Source organism: Rousettus aegyptiacus, unplaced genomic scaffold (assembly GCF_014176215.1).
Source record: "Rousettus aegyptiacus isolate mRouAeg1 unplaced genomic scaffold, mRouAeg1.p scaffold_m13_p_16, whole genome shotgun sequence".
NCBI classification, from domain to species: Eukaryota; Metazoa; Chordata; class Mammalia; order Chiroptera; family Pteropodidae; genus Rousettus; species Rousettus aegyptiacus.
The window spans coordinates 5943755-5971656 of NW_023416291.1; the positions used below are offsets into that span (position 1 = coordinate 5943755).

The window sequence follows — 27902 nt, forward strand, 5'->3', positions numbered from 1 at the left end:
ATCTTATCCCATCCTCTCACCTCACACACACTTAGTTTTAAAGCAAATCTCAGGCACATAAGATTTCATTCTCAAGTAAAAAGCGATGACTTTTTTTGTTTGTTTGTTTGACCACAGTACTCTCATCTTACCTTAAAAAAACAATAATTCCGGTTAGTGTTAATGGCGTTCACATTTTAAACTATCTTTTTTTTTCCCACACTCGTTTGTCTGAATCAGAGTTCAGATAAGGTTTACACAATGTGAATGGCTGATCTTTTGAGTCTCTTTTTTATAGGTTACTTCCCATCATTTCTTCCTCATCAGAGTGGAGTTTTTTTTTAAAGGAAGGTAGGGTTTTACGTTTAGGAGTTATATATAAAAATAATATCATCTAATAATTATGGATATATTAATAATAATAACTTGACACAACATGTCCTTTTATCAGTGCTATGTGAAGTACTTTGCACATATTAACTCATTTAACCCTCACAACAGCTCTGGGTTATGTTGAAAGATAAATTGAGGCATATTAAAACTTTTAAGTTTATTTGAGCAAAACATCAGTTTGAGTCAGGTAGCACTAAACCAGAGATAGTTAGGGGTATTGCTCACAGAAGCTCCAGGGGGAGACTTTTGCAGAGAAGAGGCTGAAGCAATGTAAGGAAATTATTGGTTGGCTATAGCTGAAGGCCTAGTTGGCTATTTGTGATTGATTGTCCATAGGTTTCGATTTCATAAACTTGAAGCATTTACAGGCTTAGATTTTGGTTTGCTTACATAGGCCGCCTCGGCATTAGAGCCACCTCAGCCTAACGGCCTCCTTGTTTAATTTATTTAACAGTTAAAAACTAGTGTTTCCCACTTTTGCAGTCGAGGAACTAGGGCACAGAGAAGTTCAGTAACTTGCCATAGGACAATTTGTGAGTGGTAGAGTCAGGATTTGAATTCAGTTCTTAATAACACACTTGTTAACAGCTAACATTCATCTAGCACTTACAAGTATCAGGCACTATCCTAAGTGCTTTACTTGAGTTAAATCTCACAGATCTGCATGAAGTCAATAGGATCATCGTCCCCATTTTACATTAAATATATTTGTATTATAGATGAGTAACCAGACAGAGGGTTCAAGCACTTCCCTCCCCTGGTGCCATGATTTGCCATGATTTGTATCGTAGCAGAGCAGCGGAGAGAGGGGCCTACCCACTTAGGAGGGAGAAGAGATACAGTTCAGTCCTGGGACTGGTCTTTCTTTTAAGATGCCAAAAATAATTGTGAGCTTCCTATGGAAAAAAACATTATTAACAACTGCTAGAAAGAATTAATACCTAGCGAATTGAGGTATAAGTTGTTAAAGGGTATTTTTCAAGAATAAAATCAAGACACTCATACAGATATGAATGAAAAAGTACCAAAGATTTTACACAACTCTTTCATTAGTGAGGAAACCAGTAAGATGTTACAACCAGATTAAAGGGAAAATCTGAAGAACAGACCTATATACAGGCCATCGGGAATGAGATGATGGAATCTCTGAACTTCGCAGGCCAGTGAAATGTGGTGGCTAGAATCTTCTTTTCCACAAGGGAAAATAAAATGTGTATCCCTACAAAACAACTCATTTGCATCTCTGTGTACAGGAATGATTCGCATTACTGTCACTTTGTAAAACAGTTCTAAAGTAGCCCAGTCAAAGGCAGTGGAAGGCACAGACCCCAGTAAAATCACATGAGCCCCAGAGGTCCTCTAGCAACGCCTAGCGAGGACTTATCAAATACAGCAACTAGGCGAAGTGATTTCTTGAATAGAACAGTCATGATGTTCAGAGAGAGTCGCTGTTAACTAGTTACCATTCTCCTACCTTACCTCCCATTTTCCTTGAGTTAGTCTGTTTCAGGGTGTCATCAGGGAAGATTTGGTGCTAGAGTGATGTAGAAAACTAATGTTGTATCCAGCAAAGTTTGACTTAAGAAAACCGAGTAATTGTTTGTCACATCTCTGTTGACAGGTATTTTACTCCTGACGCTTTCAGACCACCTGCAAAATGTTGATTTCTTATGCCCCTGTTGCTGCAATGTAGTCTCAAAATCAGGCAAACTAAGGGTGGTTTCTCGGCATGCTTTATATTTATTAAATTCGCTGACATTTGCTATATCCAACAGTTTATCGGTGTGGACAGCTCGCTCTCTCTTCCTCCCTGTTTTAATGGCAGAGCCCATGATTGACCTGTAAGGTGTGACCTTCAAAGTTAGTTTCCCATTGTTGACCCCAGTATCTCACCCTGGCTCCAGGCTCCAGACACGCTTGGGACAATGTTCTACCTGCAGGCTCAAAGCTTCACTTGGGCTAGTTAGAACCTGTTCCCTCCCAGGCTTGTGGATCTTCTTTTCATCTTCTCAGACAAGGAGCCAGAAAATTTCAGGATCACAGAGTTAGAGCCTCCAGAAAGTTTCCCTGGCTCAGGTGCAAGGGCTCATGCCCACCAGTAGCTGAATAGCGAAGTCCGTGCCCATAGGATTATTATCCAAACAGAAGTGAACATAAGGTATTGAAACTTCAAATAGCAGCACAGGAGCAGCCTACCGGAAATAACTCTCCAGGGAAAGTGCAGTGAGATGCTATCCCTTTCACCAAATTGGAAAATATTACAACAAAGTAAAATGCCCAGTGCCAACGAGGGTGTGGTTGAAGGGTGTTTATAATAGTGAAGACATTTGGGAAATTAAGTGGCTCCGTGATCTCAAGCCTTAGGATTCTCTACCTCTTTATCCTCCATGTCCTCTTCTGGGGATAATTCAAAAGACACTGAAAAGTTAATGCATAAGAAGGTGTATTTCAGTATTATGTGCAGTGATAAAAAAATTGAAAGCACCTTAATTAAATTCAGCCACAAAGATTGAGAATAGTCATTTGTTCATATTTTGATTATAAAGAGCTTAAAAACAAGAAAATATATGATGGATTTTTAAAATAATTTTTACTGTGGGAAAATATCAGAAAGATAAAAAAGTAGAGAGACTATCATGATGACCCCTCATCTACCCATTATCCTGCTTAATAATTATCAACAGTGAATTCAGCTCATCTACCCAATTTACTCTCCTGCCCAGATTATTTGAACCCACCCCAGGCACTGTATCATTTCCTATGAAAATGTTTCAGCATGTACCTCTAAGAGATAATAATGGGTCTAAAAAGCAAAACCATTTGCCACCTAAAAAATTAATAATATGCCCATCATAAAATAGAGTATTTGAAAATACCAACAATATTCCAAACAAATTATCACAAGTGTTACCTTTCTTTCATCAGTTCCTTTGATCCTATACCATTATTGTCCCACTAGATCTTGGGTCAGCCATTCGAGTTCACAAAGTTATCAGCTTCTGGAGCAGAAAAAAAAAAAAAGTCTTTCAAATCCTGACTCAGTATCCTGGTGCAGTTTGTAAGGTGTCTAAGGGCTGTCAACTCAGAAGTCTGTATTCTGAGTCCATTCTTTCGTGTAGCAATAGTTAGAGGAGTACCCAGTGCAGTCTTTTCCCCAGTGCTCTAAGACTTTTTTGTTGAAGATCTGATCTCTGGCTTATAAAGTATAGCAGAGCCTTCAGGCAAGCGTGAAAGAAAAGCAGAATGGGTCCTTAAGACCGTGGCTAACTGATTACAGTGACCTGCAATGTCAGGATGGAGAACAAAGTTGTCTAATGCATGCGTGTTTCATGAGGGTTTGATCAGTGTTTTTCCTGAGGGAAAGAACATGCCGTGGACAGCAAGTACAGCGCCAGACCTTAAGGACCTCCCTGTAAAACGTACAGTTTCTGAACTATTTATATCAATAACATTTTCCTCTAAGACTTGACTTAGAGAAGGCTGAGCATCTATTCTGATTGGACAGCACTCCCCGTGCTACTCTTAAAATAGCATCATGCTTATTAAAAAGTATTGGGATACCCAACAAACTTAATTATTTCTAACGTTCCCTTTTTTATGTATAAGGTGTAAGAACAAATCTTTGTGATTTTCCAGAAGTTCTTTTGGAATTTCCAAGTAGTTTTAGAAGTTAAGACAATCTAAGAATTTTATTTTATTTTTCTGAATTTAATTAAGGTCTGCTTTCAGGAAGGCAAAAGCAACATATAGAGGAGATAAACTCCATGATTAAGATAGGATTATGGTGCTTGAGTAAAATCTTTATTTACCTATTAAAACAATAATGCAATATTTAAAAATAGACACAGAGGTAGGTAAAACAGTCTTAAGGAATCTTAGCTCTTTCAGATGCGAGAAGACTTTATTCTTAAGAAAATCAGACATGCTAAAATCAATAACACAAAGTACAGAAAATTATTCTGGTAATCACAAATACACCCCTGCTATCTGGACACAAAAGGTAAATAATAGTTGCTTATTACCCCTTGCGTAGAGCTGTAAGTCCAGTTTATCATTTAATAGAGAGCCAAATTCTCTTTTTGCATCCGTTCAATATTTGGCAATAAAGAATTCCAAGTTCCTTTTTAAAAATTTTTTTTGAATAAGCCCATCAAAACGGGAGGAACTTTGCCAAACTTTTAACATATTGTATTGCTTCTTTTCAGACAATCACGACTTCAGTAAATGGTCTGCAATTTTCGGTGTCTATTCATCTTTTGCCTTTCCCTGTCCTGTTTCATGATCCAGAACAGACATTTTCCTTTAGAACAAAACTACTCACTTTTTTTTTTTTTTTTTTGAAAAACAAAACAAATTCCTTTACTGTACAAACACTTTTGTTTACTATGTTCTCTGGACTATTACTTAGTCCCTTTCACTGTCGCTCCTAGTATGGTGTTGGGGGATCAACAAAATAACGTTCTTTCCATTTTCTAAGTTCTTCCAGCTGGCCTTCTAAGTTAATATGACTCAAATTAATAGGAGAAGTAGGCAGGAGTCTGGGATTTCTAAGGGAAAAGTAGGCAATTTACAGGTAGACGAGAAAGAGCAAACACGTGGCAAACAAATTTCTTCTGGGCCACCCAGAAACAATGGCACACAGAGGGAAGCTCAGCAAATGGGCCTCCCTAGATTTTTCCCGGTCTGCTACTTTTGGTTTATATTATTATGCTAAGGTGATGTTCTCTTCCTTTAAGCAAGTTTTCCTGAATTCCTTTAGGCAGGTAAAGAGGGAGGGTCAAAGGTTCTTTTGAGTCTTTTGTTTCTTAATCACCAGTTTAAAACCAATATCCCAAAGGATATGTTTTGGATGGCAAAACTTTGGTTCCCTCAATGGCCATAATTACCCATTTAACTGTAACTTTTACATAAAGGAAACTCTGCTTCACAAAGAAAACTGGGATGTGGGTAATTTTTCATAATTCTTCATATTATTAAGTAGTAATGTTAACTTATTTCATCAATAAACTCCTATAAGAAGGTGTGGAAACTGAGAAAACTAACTTAGACCTTCTAAAATAGAAAATGTACAAATATATCATGCTTACTACTAAAATCATGGAAAAAAGATGTCGATTTTTTTCCTTAAACCAAATTATTAACTAGGCTGATTTATCCTAAGATTCACCTTGTGTGAATTTAGATGATTATGTATCGTCTATTATGCATACATACTTAGATTGCCATATAAAGTGCTTCTGAGTTTGCACTTTCTAAAAGAATTTTTTTTATCAAAGGCCAAAATATTTAGAGTATTAAAAATTTATTTTTTTTAATTCTTAGGAATTCTAGAAATGTTAGATTTATGTAAGCATAGTATAAGTATAAATAATTGACTTTATAAGTCAATTGGAAGAGAATTCCTTTAATTTAAAAGAACTTTTAATTTATTACTATCCTCCAGAGGTAAGAAAATATTTCACACACATAATGAGAGATAAAAGCTTTTCTCAACTGCAGAGAAATGCCTGGCTTCAGCTCTATAACCTCAGCCACAGGTCACAAGTAAACACAGAAACAAAAAACTCACCAGTCCAGTTCTTAAAGAGCTGTTTTCTTTTCCAGTCAACATGAAATATTTTCTTAATTAATTTGAGCTCACAAGTAGACAAATAGATAAACAAAAAGACTGACAAATTGGATTAGCTGTCATTTCTCACCTGATAGAAAATAAATCCTTATTATCCACTTAACAGAGATGAACAGATCATAAAACCAAATTCCCCATAATAATTAGCCAAGTGCTTATCAGAATTACACACACACACACATACACACACGCGCGCGCGCGCACTCACACATTCACACACTCACATACCCACACACACAGTCATCTTTTAACCATGGAGTCGAACCCTGCCTAGCCATCCTGGGTCTGGCCGTAGAACAGGACACTGCCCAAACTAAAAGTTTTAGAAGGATGCTCTCTAGATAATGCAATTTAGATGGATCTGGTGGTTAGAAACAATACATGGACTTACTAGTGCCTGGATTCAGTTGTGAAGAGACACATTGGTTCAGATATGCCAGCTGTCTCCGAAACAAGCCCTAATGTGTAGCATTTGCCTATTTCTGTGGTGTAAATAGCCCCATAATTGTTCCCATTCTACCGACTCATCCTACAAAGGCAGAATTCGGAACAAGAAAAATGCATGTTTTGGTTCTCACAAACCAGTATGATCTGTTCCAGGATACAACTGTACTTGAACTCTAAGTTAATTGAAACAGACAGACTAGTAGACTTGGCCAAGAACAGAAACAAAAACAGAAACAAAATCAGAAAAAAAAAAAAGAAAACCTTTAGAAATGCAGGGTTAGTCATTTGGGATTTACTCTGGGAGACAAAAAAGCCTGATTCCTGGGTTTAATCAGACTGTGAGGCACACTTCTTAGGCCTGGCTTGTAGTTTAGTGGCACCAGCAGGTGAATTCATTTGAACGTGTCATTGGATCTCTCAAAATGGCCCCAGTACTCAGTCCTTCACAAGACAGCTTGATGTATTTGTGAGCAAGTCTCATAGCTAGGAAGCTTTTATTTACACTCATACAAGAATCTGTTTTCCTATAACATAACTAGAGGGCTTGGTTGTGCCTTTAGGAAATGCACACAATAAATCTAACCCTTCCTTTATTCAATAAACTTTCAATACCGAGTACATTTGTCTTTGGATTTTAGAGCTATTCCAACTCATTTATTTTACAAATAAAGAAACTGAGACCTAGAAAGGTTAATAATGTTCCTCAATTCATACAGCACTGTGATTTGTCACATTTGATAGAATCAAAAATGAAACTTAAAAGAACTGTCACAACATATCCCTCTTGACTCTTTGTTCCTTAGTTCTATTAATACCTCACCTAACATGTTCTCAAGACCTCTTATCATTTTAGTTGTCCTCTTCTTGTCGGTCTCTGGTTAGACAATGTCACTCTAAAAGAATCTAATCAAATGCCAGAGATGTCAACTGTTTAGTGCCAGGAACAATTATGTGTTCTGAATTTGGGGTTTATTAATATTTTATTAACCATTTGGATAACCACTTCACTTTTTAACTTATGTCTTTGTCAAATGTAATTTTCAAAAGTGAAAAACATGACTTTCTTAGAAATACTTGAAACAGAATGAACACATATCAAAAATTTATTCAACTCATTAATCAATGAAGGAAACAGATAATAAAACTGGTTTAAAAATATTTGAGGAACTGAGACTTAAGCATAAAGAACTATACATTTTATTAGCAGAAAAATGGTTTCTCCCCACTTTTGCCAGATGCATGTTTAACTACTTTTGAAGAAATGCAGGTTTGCATTGTTGCCAAATTATGAGCCACATGCCTCTTTCTAGCTGTGCTGATTGGTTCCAGTTCTGACATCTGGAGCCATGCAAAATAAGTTTAACCCAGTTTCCACATGACTGACCTTCACATACTTGAGAACAGTTACCCCATCCTCCCGCAATCTTCTCTCCTTCGGGTTAGATAAGCATGCCCCACACTGGGAACGGCTTTAAGATGTGTCATTTTTGTGATCACCTTCCTGTGGACACTTTGTAGTTTGCCAGCGTGTCCAAGTGTGACTCCCAGTGTGGAACACACCATGACAAATATCCGATGCCACATTTATATCAGGCAGTTATTTTGCTCAACCTGTTCTGCCAACTCCCTGTGAACTAACAAGGTGAGTTAAAGGAAAATAAACAACCCACATCCCTTGAATGGAGTGGATTAGTGTCTTAAACTTCCTGGAGCGATTTAGAGTTCCTACTGAGCTCCCGGGCCCCCGTCCGGGTCCTGCCAAGAGACAGAAACTGAGCCCATCACTTAAAGAGAGGGGATGCAACATAAAGAGGTGTAACAGGGTAGCGAGTTGCTTGCTGGGTAACCAAGAGGGCAAAGAGGGATATTAAAGCATCACAGAGCAGCGCCTCTCGGAAGCTGCTGCTCTCAGCCTGTCTCAGGGTCATACTAAGATGGGATCGATCCCGTAAGGATTAATTAGGGGACATGCCTGTGTGCAGGAGAACCCAGAGGGCCTGGCAGGTTGGGAGAGCTACCCCACCGACATGCAGTGTAACGTGGGTGAGGGAGCAAGGGCGCACGTCGTCTAAGGAAGTTTCTGTAAAGCCTTAGCGCATGAGGCAAACTTTCAGGCTGGAGGAGCCCCAGGTCTCCCAGATATTTGCTCCAGTGTCTGGTATGCTCAGACTTCATGGCGCACTGGAGTAAAAGGAGATTGTTTTTATTCTACCCTTCTAGGGTCTTGGCTGGGTCTCTGTAACAAAAGACAGACTAATAAGAAAACATACAATTTATGTAGTGTAAGCTTTGCATGACACAGGTTGAACTTGAACACTTTTGTGCTAGGCTTGATGAAGAAGAGAGGAACGTTGTGGAAAATGTGACCGGACAAAGGGTGTAAGGTATAGGTAGTAAACGGTGGGGGGGAGCGGGGGCGGGAGTGAGGATAGCACGGCCTGTTCATTCCCGTTGCTCCTGGAGACGAGGGCGCGCCTTTCTTCATGAGAAGGCTGTGGGGCGGGCAGCTCCCTGCGCTGGGGAGATGGCCACAGGGTCCATCCAACACCTGCTGTTTCTCAGATTTCTTTGGTATGCCAAAGTGGCACATTTGGGGCAGCATGTCCGAAACCCCATCACCATCCAGCCATGAAATCTGTAAGTCTGGGGTCATAGTGAAGTCGCATGGGGCTGACAGTCATTTCTCAGCATTTTATTGAGTGGGTGTGATCTCTGGTAATCTTCTACATCTGTGCCAGTTACTAAAATTTTCCTTTTAATTCCAACCCCAATCTTTGATATTCTGCTCTGCATTTCTGCTTTGCCAGTGGCTCCCTGTTAGGCTCTGCCAGTAGTGGGTGCTGAGGGAGACCGCAGGGCTGGAGGAGGGAAAGCGACTTGCTGCTTCCTGTTTGTTCTCTCTCTGCTTCCCTGTGGCTTCCTGTCTGCCTGTGGTCCTGTCCAGCCACACGTTTCCACCCCTGAAGCAGCAGTCCCTTCATGGCAGCAGCTCAGCGTACTTTGTAGTTCTCCAGCAACTGTGGAGGCAGCGTCATGCCCTCCTTGACACGAGCAGCAGCTGGTGGGGACCCTTTCCTTAGATGTCTGAGTTTCAGCCTCTCAGGATCCTCTTCCAAGTTTTGACATTTTAGTACTGCCAACCTCTTTACCTTTCTTCGAGGCCCAAGAGTGTGTGGCAGCCATGAGAATGCCCTTCACAGCTCTTCCGCTATAGGGAGCATAATTAGGGTTGCTAGGTTTCACAAATAAAATACAGGATGGATGCTAGTTAAATTTGAACAACAAATAACCTTTCTAATATAAGTATATTCTGTGCACTATTTGGGACATACTTACACTAAAATTTTGTTGATTATTTACTTGAAATTCAAATTAAACTGGATGTCCTATATTTTTACTCCTCTACATTATTTTACAGAAAAATGCTCATCGCCAACTCCCATGCATCATTTCAGGTGGATTACATTAACAGACAACATGGCTAGAGATGGGTTTGCCTTTGTTTTCTGAATTTCTATTCTTGTAAAAACAAATATGAGTTAGGATCTCCAAGCCCATGACGGAGATTGGCAGAAGGCTTGGAAAGAACACACAGTCTTGTGTTATGTAGAAAATAACGATAAACCTAAAAGACTCCAGTCAGCCTCATCGCCAAGGAAGACAGATATCACTAACCTTAGGTTGCCAATGAACGTGAATCCCTTAGGAAATGGAAGTTCTTATTAGGTGTCACGGGCAGAGCATTGGGGAAGAGGATATGCCATGCTTGTCTGTACCTACAGGCGATCAAACATTCTCTGAGACACTGTCTTATTGTGAGCCCTGGGGCAGGGGAGCTGACGACCTCAGTGCAGAATGCAGTGAGTAATCTTTGAAAGTTTTTGGGTGAAAAGATGATATAGTCAGAGCCGTGTCTTAGAAGAGAATCTTGCCAGGGGACAAACAATAAGGATTTATCAGGAATTCACATGAGAGGTAATGGTCCCTAAACTAAACCAGTACCTTGGAGCTAACACCAATCCAAAACTGAAGCAATTTCTCCAAGAAAAAAAAAAAGGATTTCAAAGGAGATAAAAGATGTGAAATACTTCACGAGTAAGAGGAGAATTGTATCCCATTTCCCTTTCCTTAACCCTTTTTGGCATTCCTGCTCCATTCACATCCACAGATTCGCATGTAAAGAATGCATATCCACCTTTCAAATGTGAACAGATGGAAAGAAAAATAGAGATTTGGAGCATTTTGGGTGGGATTTTTGTGATCCAAATGAATGAGAATAAAATGTAAATAGCTGGGGAAAAAAAGAATTCTCTGATTGTACAATAATTGTTATTTTCATTTCAAGGATTTCAAGAATAGAACAGTATCCTCTCCTAATTGTTTCTTATATTATTTATCTATTATTGTACAACAAATCTTCCCCAAACTTAGTTGCTTAAACAACAATCAACGCTCATTATCTCTGGCAGGATGCGGGTCAGGAATTCTGGAGCAGCTTAGTTGGGTGGTTCTGGTTGAGGTCCCTCCTGAGGCGGGAGCCAAGGTGTTAGCTACGACTGCAGCCTGGGAGGGCTTGGGGCTGGAGGATGCCCTTCGAGACGACTCACGTGTGCAACGTGGTTGTGGGGGAAGGGACCCGGTCTTCTGCACTCAGACCTCTCCCGAAGCTGCTCTAGTACCCTCCTGACGTGGCAGCTGGCTCTCCCCCAGCAAGTGATCGGCGGGAGTGAGAGCCAGGCGGAAGCAGTCCTTCACGACTGGCCTTGGACGCGTACTCTCTTGTCAGAACCAGTTTACTAGGTCCAGCCCCCATTCAGGGGTAGGGAAGTTAGTTTCCAGCTTTTGAAAGGTGCGTTACAGATTTTTGAGCATATTTTAAAAACACCACACTTCTTTAACTCAAACCAGGTTTTAGTATTTTGTGCTCCAAATAAAATTCCCAACTTATTAAACAGCTTCACACAAGCAAGAGACCTGGGTTTGGAGCTGCCCTAGGGTGTCTGTCTGCACTGGGCCGTCTAAGTGTTGTGTAGTCACAGATGAGAAAAGTGGAATCCAGAGAGGAAACATGATCCTAAAAGTCCAAACCACAGCAGTTTCATTTCAGTTATTTTCCTCGAATTTCCATAGAAGGGACAATTTTTGCAATTCAAGCTTCTATGTCAAGGAAGGAAAAGTTCTAACTGGTTCCTAGGAATGAATATAAGCTGTAAGTGACAGAATTATGATAATTGGATACTTGATAGGAATCAGGAAGAAAGTGGCTACCTGGAAAACTGAAACATCATAACAGCCAAACAGGAAACATTTCTGTGTTTATGTCAGAGCCCACCTGGGTCATCGTAACAGAATACCGTAGACCGGGTGGCTTATAAACAACATTTATTTCGCAGTTTTGGAGACCGGGAAATCTAAGATCAAAACATCGGCAGATTCCGTTTCTGGTGAGACCCTGCTTCCTAGACAGCTGTCTTTTCTCTGTACAGGGTAAAGGATCTCCTGGGGTCTCTCTTAGAAGTGCACTGATCTCATTCCTGAGTCTCTGCCCTCATGACCTGATCCCCTGCCAAAGGCTCCACCTCCTAATACTATCACATAAGATTTCAGCATATGAATTTGGGGTACATAAACATTCAGTCCATTGCAATTTAGCGAAGTGGGGAAAAAAAGACTCTTCAAGATTTTGAGAATGTTGTCTGGGAGAAGACGCAAAAATCAGTACGCTGATGACTTCGGGTGCTTTTCATCTTCATTTACGTGGCAGCTAAACTGGGAGCCCTGACTTGTTTTGCTACTGTTAGTGCTCTCCCTTTTGGAACTTTTGCAACTGTAACTATTAGACCTAAAAGATAAATAACCCTTGTCTTCTGCCTCTTGGTTTGATTTTTTGACTTGTCAGAATTTCTTTGCATCTCCAGAAGAAGAAGAAGAAAAAAAAAAGATCCCAGAAAGGAAGGCAAGTCTGGCTAAAAAGCAAAATAGTGCTTTTCCCAGAGCAACGATATTAACAAGGACTCTCTCCAGCCGGTATCACCCCTGTCTCTTGGGGGGGGCAGGACAAAATCTGTGGCTGTCACTCTTGCAGGAGAAAAGAGACATTGTGCCCTGTCATTATGCGGGTGGTGATTGGACCCTTTGGGACCTTCCAAGGGAGAATGAAATGAATTCACACAGACTGAGGGGCAATCGAGATCGCCCAGTGCTGGCAGAGAACTAAACGCCTGCTTGAAATCATGGGGCTTGACGGCAAAGGCATTATGGTGTTTATTGTAAATTTGTAGAAAAGGCAAGCGTTGGGAAAACCGAATTCTAAGAGCGGAAGATCTTATGAGTATTAGGGGATCCCAGAGGCATCTTCCTCCACTCGGCCTCTGCGCTTGAGCCTCTTCTAGAAGAATAAGGTTAGTATCGATCCAAGTCAAATTAATCTTCCCAAACCAGACTGATTTTTAACTTTACAGCATCTGTTGGTGGTAGTGGTGTGATTCCCTCCTATGCTAATTAATAGCTCATAAAGAGCTTTGTATACAGCAGAGGCAAGCAATAACTTCAAGGGACCTGCCTAGTCATGAGTTTTTGGCAGTTTCACAGTGAATAAATTAAGGTTTCACCCTGATCCCAAACCCACAGGGATCAGCCTTCTTACTCCCAAGAAGTTTAGTTCTCTCCCTTTTCCTCATGCCCCTGCCGCCACATTTCGATGAGGTGCTCAGGGGAAAGGTTAAAGCCTGGTCCTCTGTGAGCCAGTTGATTTTACCTCCGCGAACCTCAGCTGAGGGAGCCTTTTCTCTGTTAGTTCCCATCACACTGGAAGGGAAGTTGGATCATCTCTCAAAAGAGAGAAATCCGGTGTGGAAAGGAGAGAATTCAGGAACAACGGCAAGAAGAGATGTTAGCTTTCAGAGTAATTTTCACAGCGTGGTGCAATGACAACAAAAATCAACAGTCTTGCCTTATACGCCCAGATTTACTGCTTAATTATGTATAACCTTGTGACAGTCACTTTATTTTCTGGGTCTTAATTCCCTGTCTCTTGAGTGAGAAACTTGGACAAATCACTCTAATGTATGCTGTAATTCTGAAATGCCATTATTTGTATATCAGCATGCCCCAAAAAGGATCATCCACTGTCCTGAAGGCCTAACAAACTATGTTCTATGCCTGGGCACGACCCCTTCTAAACTCAGCGTGAAAACCATTCCAAAAGCCAGCAATAAGGAGGAAGCTGCATTGTGGTTGGTTGTCTAGCTTGATAAAATGACCACTTTCCCCTCCTAGATCTACCATTTCTTCCCCTCTCAACTTCCTCAACACCCCGCCCACCCCAGATTTCTAGCACTCGCCAGAGAGAATCACCACCTTCTTCCGAAGCACCCCAGGTAGCGTCACCTGCGGGCTCTGCCTACTACAAGGTGGGGTAGCAAAATATCTCACATTTGAAAAGTAAGAATCATCTGGAGGGAGAGGTAGAGATTGTTTTTAGACTTACTTAGTCCCTTTTGCTTCTCAAAATAAACATCTTTGTGCTCAGTTAAAAGCTTTCCAAGATGTTCACAAGAGAAGGGGAAATTCTTGCCAAAAACTTAAGCCCAGCCAGACAGGGATACTAAAATTTTTTCTGCCTGTGGAAACACGTGGCCAGGCAGGACTCTGGTATAAAAACAGTAGCCTGTGCTTAAACGGTGGCAGTGCAGAGCCGGTGGGGAGGGGGCGGCAGGGGCCATGTTCAGGGCGCCCAGGCGCAGCGTGCGGCATCCGTTCAGTTTCCGGTTTGTATTCACAGCCCTCTCTCGTCTATTTCCAGAACTTACAACTCGGCAAACCTTGGTCCTTATGGTCCGGGGGGTAAAGAGAAACTCTGCTCTCACTCTTCTCACAGTTGTAGTTCTGCTTCCAATTCTTCGTGGTTGCAAAATGCTTCCGAGGATCTAGGCCCAAGAGCTCTGTCTGCAATTTCAATGCTGTGACCTTTGGGCAAGACACCTAGCCACCTAGCCATCTCTGAGCTGCAACTCTCTCATCCATAAAATGGTGAAAATAATGCCTGTTTCACCTTCCTTACAAGAATGTTGTGAAGATCAAATAAAATCACATAAATGACGAGACTTCGTATATTAAAAGGTGCTGTGTAAACACAGCCATTTTTAGTTATCAGGTGTCTCCTCTTCTTTCCTCATCTGTTTCTGTGTCTGTCAAGCATCTTCATGGTTTTTTTCTTAGTTTTTTCATGCTCATCTGGGTAAACGGCCCTGTTCTCAGGACAATAGATTATTTACCTGCATAAATGGTTTCTTATCAAACAACTGATGACTTATCTGACTTATCAAGACTTGCTTCAAGACCCTCCCATAGCTGTGTCCATCAGTCTTAACTCGATCTTCTCTTGAGAAGACTCACACCCAAACACTGTACATTTCTACCTCTGACCTCGCCTCTGAGATCTTACAGGATTCTGTTGAGATGGTACTCTCCCTTAGTGCCAGAGGTTTAACAAACCGAGCTATTCTTGATCAACAGATTATTCTTCTGGCTTCTTGGGAAGTTTGTAGTTGGCAGTTTTGTGCATCGATCAGCAAAGCAAGAGAAACAAAGGGAAACCAATTTTTAAAAAAATCTAGCATATGCTATTTCTTAAAAAAAAAAAATCTCTGTAGTCATCTAAAAACTCAGAATGTTGTTGGAATTCCTTATTCTTCTTTTATTATTTGGAATGGTTCTTATCTTGAATTACATATGAGGTAGTACACTGTGTCTTGCCTCTTGGAGTTTCTAGAGAGTTCTATTCAGTCTTGGGTACCTCCAAAGATCTTTTTTGTCACTCTCTTTTCTATCCATCGTATTTCCATTTTACATTGGAAAGTGATTAGCTAAAGTTGTGTCCATGCTAAAGTAATTGGTTATATTTGAGAAATTTAGCTGCAAATCCTGAGAGGGGCTATATTAGAGCTACTTTAGTGTTCACACTAAGCAAAGTGGCTTGTAATCTGGCTCTTTTACCCAGTTTGAAACCTGTAAGTTGATCAAAAATGTCACACATGGAAATAAGCACTTGAGGCACTTGTTTAAATTTACGAAATAGCAGTCATTTTAGAGAGTGGGCATTGGTGAGTCAGAAGCCAATCTTACAATTCAGTTTGAGCGCCGCCAAAACCGGCCTATTCTGAGTTTATGAAGTGAGAAAGTTGAAGCTAACATAACAATCATGCTAGTTATCACGATCCATGATGCCAAGGATTCTGATATTATGATACCATGACCCATATATTTTCTAAAACACTTTAGACTTCAAAAGAAAACATTTAAATTCATTATCTGTCTTTTGTTGACTTCAAAGACTTATAATCCTCTAAGTATGTATCCCAAGGTAAATTAGATCTTAATGTTTTCCCTCATGATGCCTTTTATTTTAGATTTATTTCAGAAAATCCAAAGGTTGTGATATTTTAGATTAGAATATTTTGCATGCAGAAATTCAACAAAGCTTTGTTTACCAAGCAGGTGAGCTGAGAAGACTAACATTTCTTGAGTAGTTGCGCGCCTAGCAGAGACCGAGATGTTTTCAAAGACATGTTGATTTTGACAAAAACCATGTTTGGTGGGTAATAATTTCCTTATTTTAAAACTGGTGAGCCAAAGCTTGGAATTTAAGTAGTGCATTAAAGACCTTGTGAGTAAGTGATAGATTCAGGCAGTAACCTGGGTTTACCGGCTTCAAAGCCTGAACTCATTTTTACCTTACCACCACGTCACAGATGTTCACTTCTAACCATGCTTGAGTTGCCTTTATCTTCCAGTTTTATCACTAGTCAGTAAGTATTAGTGAATGGTATCAAGTGATATCTTTGCACACTGACATGCTAATTGAGATCCAGATCCAGGATCTTAATTGAACAAATTATCATCCTGGAAGGAAACTGTGGACAAAACTCTTAATTCATGAATTTGCTAATTTGCCAAATTGTCTTTTCTTTTTGAAAACATTACTCTTTATTTCCGATGTATACATTTCTGTCTTAATTTAATTTTAAGTATTTTACCTATGGACATATTGTAAGTGTTCTTTCTTTATCCTATTGAAAATTACTTTTCTAACCTTGAATTTATAATTTGTATTCTATTAAATTTTATAAAATGATCAAATGGCAAAATATTATTTTTCAAAAATCCATTTGATTAAAGCTTCAAGATACTAAAGACATAAAGTTATATTAAATTATTTCTTTTTAAATGTTCTTTAATAAGTTCTCTGAGTGATCAGAAGGGTTTCTCTTCTGCTGCTTATTTTTGTCTTACGTCTTTTTCCTCTTGGTCTGCTTTCCATCTCATTTTATTTTTATGGCCTCTTACTTTTAAGGACATTTATCACACCCTGAAAATGCTGCTCGAGCGCCGCGCCTCTATTCTGTTTGTGAGTAGGGTAATGTCATTGGCATTTTAATATTTCACAGCAGCAGCCATGACCAGACATTCCCTTACTGATTTTTCCTTTTTTCCTTTCTACCTTTTCATCTTTATTTTTCTTAAGCCAATAAATAAAGCTGACTTTTATGAAACTGAAAGAAAACTGATTTTTAAAAGGGATGACCATAGTTTTCAGGAAACTGAAACCATTCACGGAGCCTGACTGTTTCACAAGTCGCAGGAATCCTAGAATGCGAAGCCAGTGGAAAGCACTCAGCATTAGGAGAGAGAAGTCTGATTTGCCTGACTACTTGAGAGAGGTCACAGGGAGTGTGGAAAACCCGACCTTTCTTGAAATGAGGAATGCCTTTTGGGGATTCCCCACACAAAACCGATAAAAAGCTCGCCAATCACTTGTGTGTTTACATTCTGCATTCAAAGCAAGACTCTGGACCATGACTGTTTTAGAGAAAATAGGGCAGAGTCTCTTAGACTTTGCAGAGAACTCTAAAACTTATCGACTCTACGTTACCTTCCAGGTAAGGTATTCGCTTTACCTTCTGAAGGAGAAAACATAGGTCCTGGAAATTTGTCTATGTTTACTGATTAGAAAATGAAGGCTGATGGAGGTTAAATTTTTTTCGTCACAAACAGGTGCAGCACAGCTGTCTCATAGAGTACCTGAGCAGGTATAGTTCTGCAGGCAATACCTTGGCCACTTGACAGTTCCTTTGTGCATATTAGAAGACAGTGCCCCTTTCTGTCTTTATGCAAAGCACAGCCTACGCAAATGTACCTGACATTCCTGTGCATGAAGCTGGTACATACGTGAATCAGTAGGTGACCCCTTGTTTCTCAGACTGGGTAGAAGAAAGTTATCTAAGAACAGACAGTTTTTCCTCGGGAGCATACAGGTAGGTGACTGATGTCACTGAGTTATGTAAATTAGGATGAATAATTACCTATTTCTGGGGAAGTATGTGGTGAAAATTTAGGGGACCTGTCAAAGGCAAATCTTAACCCTTTGTAAGCACGACCGTTTGCTAAAAAGGATAAAGGAAATCATTCTTAGGGAATTTCCCTGGGAAACGGACAGACTTCTTTTAACTGAAATTCAAAATTAGAGAAACTTATTAGCATGGACCAGAGGGTCCTCACGAAGGCTCAAGGTCAGAGAAAAGCAATAGGTAGCACACCTGGTATAAAATTGTCTTGAGGTATAAAAAGGTGAAACCAGAGAGTATTGAGGTAGAAAGGAGAAAAGTCCGCGGTGTGGATCCACAGAGTGGCAGATCGTATATCATGTCAGTTAGGACTTGGTTGATATTTACGTAAGGAAGACCCTGCATAGTGGTTTAAACTAGGTAGCTTATTTCTCATAAAAAAGGAAGCTCGAAGGCAGATAATCTATGTCAGGGACCCAGGATGCTTTTGTCTTTTTATTTCGCCATATTTAACGTCTATCCCAAAGCAACACCATTGCTCAGAAATATCCATATTCTAGGTAGCACTAAGGGGAAAGGAGACTGAGAAAATGCATAGCCTCCAGGAAGTTCCACTTGGCATTTCTGCTTACCCGTCATTATCCAGAAGGCAGTCACATGACCTTTGTGCAAGAGAGGCTGGGAAATAATCTGTCTGCTGAGTGGCCGTGTGCTCAGCTAAAATCAGTTCTGCTTTTAAAAAGCAGAGAGATATTGGAAGGCAACCTGCAGTCTCTGCCATGCCATTCACACTCAGATCTCCTGCATTGTATCTTGGGACAGGTGACGTCGGCATGTGAAAAATGAAAGAGTTGATTATTAGGAGTTGTATTATTTGGGGACTGAGTCCGCTACTTACTAGCCATGTGACCCTGAGCAATTGACACACTTTCTTTTAGCTTTAGATTCTTTGCATCTTGGGAGACGGCAGATAATATCTAATATGCAGGTTTCCTGATGATTAAGAGGTAATATTTAATAAAAATAAAATATCTAAAAGTACCTGGCATGTGAGAGACACTTACTAAATATGATTTATCGTCTTTCTGTTATAAATATTTTCCCTAGCTCTACCTATTGTAGCTCCTCTTTTTTATTTTATTTTATTTTTTTTCCAAAGACGGTCTCAGGTCGAGCCTGTCTATTGCCACCCCTCCCCATACCCCTTCTCTAACAATCCCAAGCTATGTGCCCAGGGAGTTGTTTATGCCTCAGAATTCTCGCACCAGTGGGGCTGGCTGGAAGGTCATTCCTGGGTGGTTCGGTCACGACCTGGGCAAATGCCCGTTCTGGGGGCAGACAGCCAAAGGACTGTCAATTGCAAAGTGACCATGCAGTGATGGCTGCACCTCTGAATGTACAGGTCTTGTCTTATAGAGGGCACCTGGCCCGGTGCTCCCGCAGGGACTGACATTCAGCCTGACGCCCACTCGTATCACCTGGGAAAAAGGGGGTTTCTTCTCTACATGGTCTGCTCTGAAGAGGCAATTAATACGTGTGCAAGGGCTCTATTTTCTGAATCCCACAGAGGTGTCTTCCTGGCTGGCTCCTGCCCTGCAAGAATTGTCCCCATTGCCTGTCAGAGAACATCCAAACTGCAGCACCCTGGCCGCCTTCCCCCTCCACACCCCACCGAGGAGCACAGGACCTGGGTCTGCTTGTTCAGCGTGGCCCTTTTCCCTGCTGACCCCGTGACCTGTGAGTCATGAGAATGCACTGTGGTCACTTGGCTCCAACTTTTTTTTTTTGGAGAAAGGAAAAGGCAAAAATCTCTGTGGCTTAAAAGTAGAAGTGTCAAGATGGTGTTACAATTATAGCACCAAAGTCTGGAGAAATGTCTCAGACATGGAAAGCATTAAAATATAGAAAGCTGGTTTGCTAAAATAGTTTTATGGCACTGATTTAAATGGTTTGGATTTTTCCCCTTATCTTTTTAGGTTTATTTTAAAGTTTATTTTACTTTTTTTTCCCTCTTTATTATAACCAGTCATCTAAAAGACAACTGGGAGAGGCCCTTGGGAACAGTAGTTTTTAAATGATGATGAGATATCAAAGTGACTTGAAGGAAAAAAAAAAAAAAAGGAAACTACAGGTACAATGACCCAGAAAGTAACTGTATGCATGCAGGGAGGTTCAAGGCCATCTCTCATGGCTTAAAGGCTTGAAAACATCGAGGAAGAAATTCTGCAACCCCAAACAACAGCCATATAAAAAAACTGTCACCCAAAGTCTTTCTTCCCAGAGGAAAATTGTCAAGGATATTTCTAAGTTAATTGGACAAACTATCAAAAGTAACTGTTCTTTTTAGATGTCTCCTTCCTTTGAAAGACTTTTGGGTTGATATCTCTAAACCACTCTCTCCATGAAGATACTTTGTCTTCGAAAATATGTAGCAAGTCATATGATATTACTAATATTTAATGTTTTTGAGCTACCAATGATAATGGGTCTCCTGCTCTAGATGATTCTAACGTAACAGTCAAATAATCCTGAGTCCTGCAACATTTCTGGAAGTTCCCCTGGCTATGCATTTTGTCAGTGTCTATAGCTTCATGAAGAGCCTGTGATTTTTTTTTTTTTTTTTGGTCTGGTTCTGCCATCATCTTATATAAATGAATGCCACGCACAATGAAAAGTAACGTTTTCTGAACTAGAGAGAGAGGAAAATAAGGTAAGATACTAATATTGCTAGCCATTTCTTTTGGCTACATATCAGCACCTGCAGCATATGCTGTAGCATTTCCCTTTTTATATAAATATAGACTCTGAAAATGCTCTTTTTGTCCCACGCCTACGTGAGAAAAGATAAAAGTCAAAATTCTAGTTTAAAGTTCATCTTAAAAAGATTATGTAACCAGCTTGTGAGAGCTGGTATCATAACCAGAGATAATTTGAGTAAAAAAAGACTAGTGATGGTATACTGGAAAAAGAATAACAGACAGACAAATGTAGAATGCAGACTGAGTGATAAATGACTCTGAGCAAAAATGTCAGGCAGTTCACAAAGCAAAATACAAGCTGTAAACAGCAGCAGGCAGAGGGCATCTTCATATGCATGTTATTGTTTGAAAAGCCTGCAGAGCATCAATCATTTCAGTTACAACACACAGGTAAATAATACAGAAAACCTGTGATAAAATCTAACTGTGTATAAACAGAAGGATTTCAGCAATACCCCAAAATATCCTGATTTGGGTAGCGTAGCATTAAGTCTTGATTGAAACATAATTGGCCATGGAAAACATGTATTCATTCATATATTTAGCAAATATTTATTGAGGATCTAGTAAGTACCAGGCACTAGTATGTCCAGAGACCACAAGGACAAAGAAAATACAGTCTCTACACTGTAAACCTCAGGTTTTATTAAAACAAATGCCATCTACCTATACTCAACAGATGTGCATTCAGAGGCGTAACCAGGAGATAGCACAAGAATTTTGTAGCAGCTCAATTTTCAATATTCCAAAGTAGAAACAACCCAAATGTCTATCAGAGGAGAATAGATAGGTGATGGGGGTTCATACAGGGAGATGCTACTGAGCGATGAAAACACCAGCACCTGCAGCGGTGTGGACGGAGCGCACAAACAGTGTTGAACGAAGGGAGACCGGCTTTTAAAAACAATGTTGCATGATTCTCTTTACGAAAAGTTGAAAATAAGCAAAAATAAAATGGGGCAAAAGAGCACAGAATAGGGCTTACTGTGAGGCCAAGGTGGCAAATGGTTGGTCTACAAGGGAGGCTGCTGAGTTGTGTTTTGTTTTCTTATCTGGGTAGTAGGTACACTCTTGTGATCACTCTGTGAAAATCTCTTATTCTATACACTTATGTGCATATTCACATTTCTATTGTATTTCTATTTAAAAAGTATAGTGAAAAGCCAATGCCGGCTGCTTTAAGAGCTGTGTCTTAATAGACGTTAATTGTTGGTAGTGTTTTCATTTTAGAACTTATTCTCGGCCTCTCTAGGACTTACATCAATTTTCCCATGCTGGACCTCTGTTCAGAGAATGAATATTGGGAGCTATATTATTGGAGATGTCATTAAAGTCCTTTGTGTAATCAAGTTCAGAGCTCACATTCAATAGTTATTTGATATCTGCTTTCTTCATATTAAAAACCTATGAGGAGGCCTTGGTCTAGATTTTAGATTCTGAGAGATATGTCTGGTTGAGGCCCAAGAAAGTCACAACCCTACCAATACTTACTATTCAGTAGCTTTTGTTTGTGTGGGCAGAGGCCCTAAGAGAATCCAAAATTTATCTTTGAACAAGGTCAAATTCTGGTGTGACACTCTGGAGAGCACCATAATTCACATTGGCCCAGGGCTAGGACCTTGAGTTGACAAGTTTTGCTCACTTTAACTAGTAAAACTTAGAATTTCCACGGTGCCTTTTCACCTAAGTCCATGAGTTTGTTCTCAGAGTGAAATGTGCTTTCATTTCTGGGCATTCTGGGGTCATGAGAACTCCTGTTACATGTAAGTGTCTTGGCTTAGGGACCCACGCAGTGTTTAATTTATAAATGGTATTTCGTAAAGGATGAGATTCAATAGCTAGAAACTGTGTTACAAAAACAGTGAATAAGCAGGATGGACAGTCCTTCCACAACAGTGAATTGTGACAGTGTTGAAATGAGACTAACCTAAATCATGGCTTCATGTATCCTGTAAGTGCTACTACGTTATTTGCTTTAAAATAGGACGAACAGTTTTCAGCCTATACATCAGTCTTGTATCCTCCCAAATGCACCAAAGCATCCATTAAAAAAAATGTTTAATCATAGAAATTTTGAAACATACACAAAGGTAGATAGAAAAGCATAATGGACCTCCTTGTATTAATTACCCAGTTTCAACAAAAATTAATATTTTATCATCAATCTTGTTTCATCTGCCCCTCCCTGCATACTTTTTTCTTTTCCTTTCCTTTCCTTTCTTTCCTTCCTTTTTTTCTTCACTTTTTTTTTTTTGCTGAAGTTTTAAAGTCTCTAATATCATGTAATTTTTCTTGTAGATACTTTAGTCAACATTTCTAACTAATAAGACTTAAAAATAAAAAAACCATAACCACCACATAATTATCATACTTAATAGAATTATAAATAATTTCTTAACATCTAATGCCCAGGCCATCTTCGAATTTTCCCAACTATCTCAAAGGCGTATTTTACCACTTGGCTTATTTGAATTAGAGGATCCAGAAATGGTCCACACAATGTGTTTGTGTGTTGTGGTTCTTAAGCCTCTTTTCCTCTGTGAAGACCTTCTCTTCCTCCCGTTTTCCTCACCTTCTTATACATCATTATGTTATAAGAAACTGGCTCTTTTTTTTTTTTTTTTTTCCTGTAGGATGTCCCTCATTCTGGATTTGGCCTACTGTTTCTTTGCGGTTATTTAACTTGTTCCTCTGTCCTCTATACATGGTAGTTAAATCTAGAAGTTGATTAAATTCGGGTTCAGTTATTTTTTAGCAGGGCAGCCTCGCTTTGCTCTAGCTCAGTGTGCTCTCCGGCTGCGTAATTTCCTCCTGTGTCTGCTTTGTCCTTAACTCCTGTTTTATACGGTACGGGCATGCCTCATTTTACAGCGCTTCACTTTACTGTGCTTCACAGATGTTGCTGTTTTACAAGTTGAAGGTAAGACCCTTCGCCAGCAAAAAAAAATAATTAACTACTCACTTTATTTCGGTACACGCCTTACCACAGTGGTCTGGAAGCAAACTCACAGTGTCCCCAAGGGCATGCCTGCGCTGTGTTCTCTCAGGGGTCACCCAGCCATCTGTTGGCTGAGCTGAGAAGGGAACCCCAGTCTTTCCGGGCCTCATCCCAGGTCCTTTCCGTCATAGGATGCCTCTGGAAGGAGAAGAGCTCCTTATGCTGTTTCTCACATCCGTCCTAATCTGTGCGATTGGAATCCCTTAGCAGTCTCGGAGGAAGTACAGGCCACGGCTCCCAGTCAGGGTCTCATGAAACCCCATCTAAAGGTGACATTCACGATGTCATTTCAGCTGAAAATTTTCTTTACCACTCGGCAGTTACCTTTACAGTATCAAACACGACCGAATGCTGGGCCAGAGAAAAGCCAGCTTCTGGTGATTGACTAGCATCCTTTTCGTTTTCTTCTGTATAGTTTTTCAGATCAGCTTGTCATAGTTTCATTGTGACTGTCTTAATTACCGTAGCTCTCCCCGGCATTAAAATCCCTTCTTCTCAAGACTGGCATGAAGTCGATAATTATCAAAGTCAGATAATAAGGAATGGGGTTCACTATAATAATCTCTCTTTTCAAATAAAATAACAAAACTGGAGCGTTATTATGTTTTCTCGTCTCGTCATGGCTAAATCAAAGTGTCCAGAAGATAGCAAAACCTTAAGTGAGGCTCTTTGTCACCTTGGCTCGGAGCTTTTGGAAGTCGTCTTTGGTTGGACGACTCAGCAAGCTTTTCTGGCGTGGAAAGGCCGCTGCATTCGGTGCTGCTGTTCCCACTGCAGTCAGCGCTTCGCCTCGCCTCTGGGGAAGTGTCTGTTGTCACGTTCAGGGGCACCAGGTGGCGGGTGCGAAGTCAGCGTTCTCAGTCGGGGGATCACCGCAGCGCTGGGGAGCAGAGGGAAGGAGATTACACAGCACCTGCCTGAGCCTCGCACGGTTCTGCTGAAGAGAAGCAGAGGAACTCAGGCACATTCCTCACGTGAAGAGTGGCGTTTTGCATGCAGTTATGGGTCTCGAAAGGTGAATCAATGTGTATTAGGGAAGCATTATAGCTTCTTTACTGAAGCTAAAGCGCCTAAGACCGCGGTGGGAAGAAGCTCTCCAACACCATCCCTAAGTGTAGCTGAATTTTGCTGCAGAGTGGTTCAAGAAATAAAAAGCAAGTGTGGGTAATTGAGGGTTCCCTATCCAAAGACTGTATTTCCTGGATTCTGGAATTTCCTTCTACATTTTTTGTTTGTTTTCTAACTTCTGGTTTATATGGTATTTTGTTCTATAAGTGGTCTCTTTTCAGTCATGTCACTTCGTACTGAGGTGGGCTTGGAGCAAACCATGCTTTCTCCTGAATCTTAACAAGTCTTCTTAACCAGGTTTAGCTTCTGAATTTCCAATATATAATTACATAGGTTAAATCCCATTATAACTAGAATGGTGGCATTTTTCAGTTGGTTTATTGTAATGATATCATGAACCAATGAATGTGGAGCTAGAAGTCATAGTTTCATTTTAAAATAGGTGATTAAACATCAGGAGTTTAGGTGTAGTGTTGTTTACATTTTTGAGGTGGAGAGAAAGTGAACAAGTTAAAAGAAAATGGCAACTTGCGTACTGGATAAAAATTACAAAGTACTAAGACAGCTCATCATTTTTCTCTTTTCCACATACAATATTAATAGCATCCAATCGGGGACTCGTGCTGGTAAAAGCCAATCTTTCCTGGATGGAGATCATTGAAAATAAGCGTTGTTCAGGATTACTTATCATGACCAGAGCAGCAGAACACTCCAATCTGCTCAAAGAAGGAAATGTTTGATGAAATGGAACCCATATTAATATTCTACCTGTGTTTGTTTTGGACTTGAGGGAACTATACTTTCCCAGCGCTTTTACTTAAATGAACATAATCTTGCTGAAATGAGATATTTAGGAATATTGTTATATTTGGACAAGAGTTTATAACATTGGCTTACTTTAAAAATGTATTTTATGGTGTTAAAATAGTCATATTAGGATTTAGAAACATTTTAACAGATTTCTATAACTACTAATCAGTAGAAGTTATCATAGCTGTTAATATTTATATTTCCCTCTAGTTTTGCTCTCATCCAGTGCTTCTAATTTGACTGCTGTTGGGCATGTTACAAAATGAGTTTCATAAATCAAGAAATTTGGATTTCATTGGCCTACATTTTAATTTTGCACATATTTTATCTTTATACCTGTGATGGATGTTCAATATACAGGAGTAAGAAGGTATAGGGTGATTATCGTGCAAAACAGGGAAATTTGAGATTGCATAAACCAGTTCACCTGAAGTGTAAATAACTCAGTCTTACAGCAGTCGAATGTTATGCTGCGTGTTACTAGTATGATCGTTGAATGTACACATGTGCATTTAAATATATCTGTTGGCATATTTGCCTCAGTAAAATCATTGTGACCTCTCAGAAGGGTATCGAATGCAGAGTTTGGGGATTCTTTTGAGAATGACAATCCTAGCGAACTTATTAAACCCTGATGAATAAAACTAAGAGAATGAAAGTACAGAGAAATGTTCTACAATATTAAAGAACAGAGTCTGGAAAGGGAAAACAGCAAGGTGAATTTTGTTTATATTTCAAGAAACTAGATATTTTAAGAATTAACTAAAACCCTTACAATATTTACAGTTTCTGGAGTGTATTTCTTATTATTTTGTTTGTTATTTCAAAAACTCTTAACATGAAAAGAACTCTTTGTGGGGCAGGCCTCAAGAGAAATGCAAATATTTATTGCACGTCCTACCCGGAAGGAGGAACTGTGAGAGGTAGGGCAGGTGCTTACAGCTACAGAAAGAGGCCCTCTAGCCAAGTCCCAAGGGGCTTCCGGAAGAGATTAGCCTGGGATAGAAAAGCAGTGGAGAAGGGGGCAGGAAGCTTCACCAGCCTGAGATTTGATTGCTCCCTCAGGAGGTGACTGATTCGGGTGGTGATCCTCAGCTCTGGCTGCACCTGAGAACCACCGAGGGCACTAGGGCACTTTTCACCTGGCCGCAACTGGGTGGTGTGAGCAGGTGGAAGCAGGTCTGGGCCTGGGTGTTTTAAAAGCTCCCAGGTATTTCTTCTGTGCTGTCAAGGTGGAGACCCACCAAGTTAAGGTTTCCCTCACTTAATATGTTTGTTTTTGCAAGTTCGGCATCTGAAGATCTTTCATTCTAGTTTATAATGTGCAGTTACTCTATTGTGCTGTTTGGTGAGTGATGACCCCTGAGTTCTGCAGATCGCAGTCTAGCTGGGCTTAAAGTATAATAAGCTGAGAAAAGATATTAGCACAATTTTTTAATCAAAAATAATATAAAGTGTAACTTTAAAAACGGCTAAATACAGTTAGAATTACTACACCCTATTTTAAGACAACTTAAAATAAGCTGTCATAGAATAAATACGCAGAACCGATCTGGTACCTTTACACTAATCACTAATTGTGACCAATTAGTGTTTATTCTTAGCTTGGTTATTTATAATCAGATTACCTTAAAATGTTTCCTCTACTCTCAAAATCCTTATCTTAGAGCTAGACCTCTTTATACGAAACACTAGTATAGTCTTAGATGACTATTTTCATGCAAAAGATTTTGTATTTTTTTGCAAGAAAATTGAATTACTTGTTCATTTGTCCATACCTTTTTAATATCTTTTTTATGTTTTATATTTTATATTTTTATATTTTTCGTACCTTTTAAATATCTTTTTATATTTTTAAATATATTTTAATATTTTCTTTTTTATATCTTGTGTAGGTCAAAAAGGTAATACACTTTTTTTCACATTAATACTCATAAAGCAAATTTATTTCTGATGTGTCTGCTATATAAAAGAATGAACTTACTACAAAAACATTACACTTTAAAACAACATTCAGTAAAAGAAATGATAGAGTTAGAAAATTATCATTTTGTAACCATCCTAGAAATGCTTGATTCAGGCCAGAATCATCAATGGATGTCAAAAACCATTGAGTTTAACTTTAATGGCATATTTACTTAGTCTTAAAGTATTTTCTCACAATTTAGAATAACAGAGGGAAAAACAGTAACCTTACAGGGGAGAAAACTCGGGGACAGTACCTTCACCCAGAGAGGACGGGAAAGAAAGGATGAATTGGAGTCATGCGCCTCCAGATGTGATGATGGTCTGAGGATACAACGTACCTATGTAATGTCCCCACCCAAAATACGCAGCCTGAAACTAATCATAAAACAGAACTAGACCAACCCTGATTGAGGGTCATGCTATAATTGGTCTAAACTTTAAATTCGTTCATGTCATGCAAGACTGAAGAACTGTTCCAAATTTAAAAGAGATTAAAGAACATGAGA

The 27902-nt window shown here is 39.7% G+C and overlaps 1 protein-coding gene across 1 annotated transcript in view; it reads left to right on the plus strand.

The window, feature by feature from the left end:
• Positions 1–27902, plus strand: part of JADE1 (jade family PHD finger 1) — a 264676-nt gene that overhangs the window by 138345 nt on the left and 98429 nt on the right. The gene's annotated exons all lie outside the window — the stretch shown is intronic.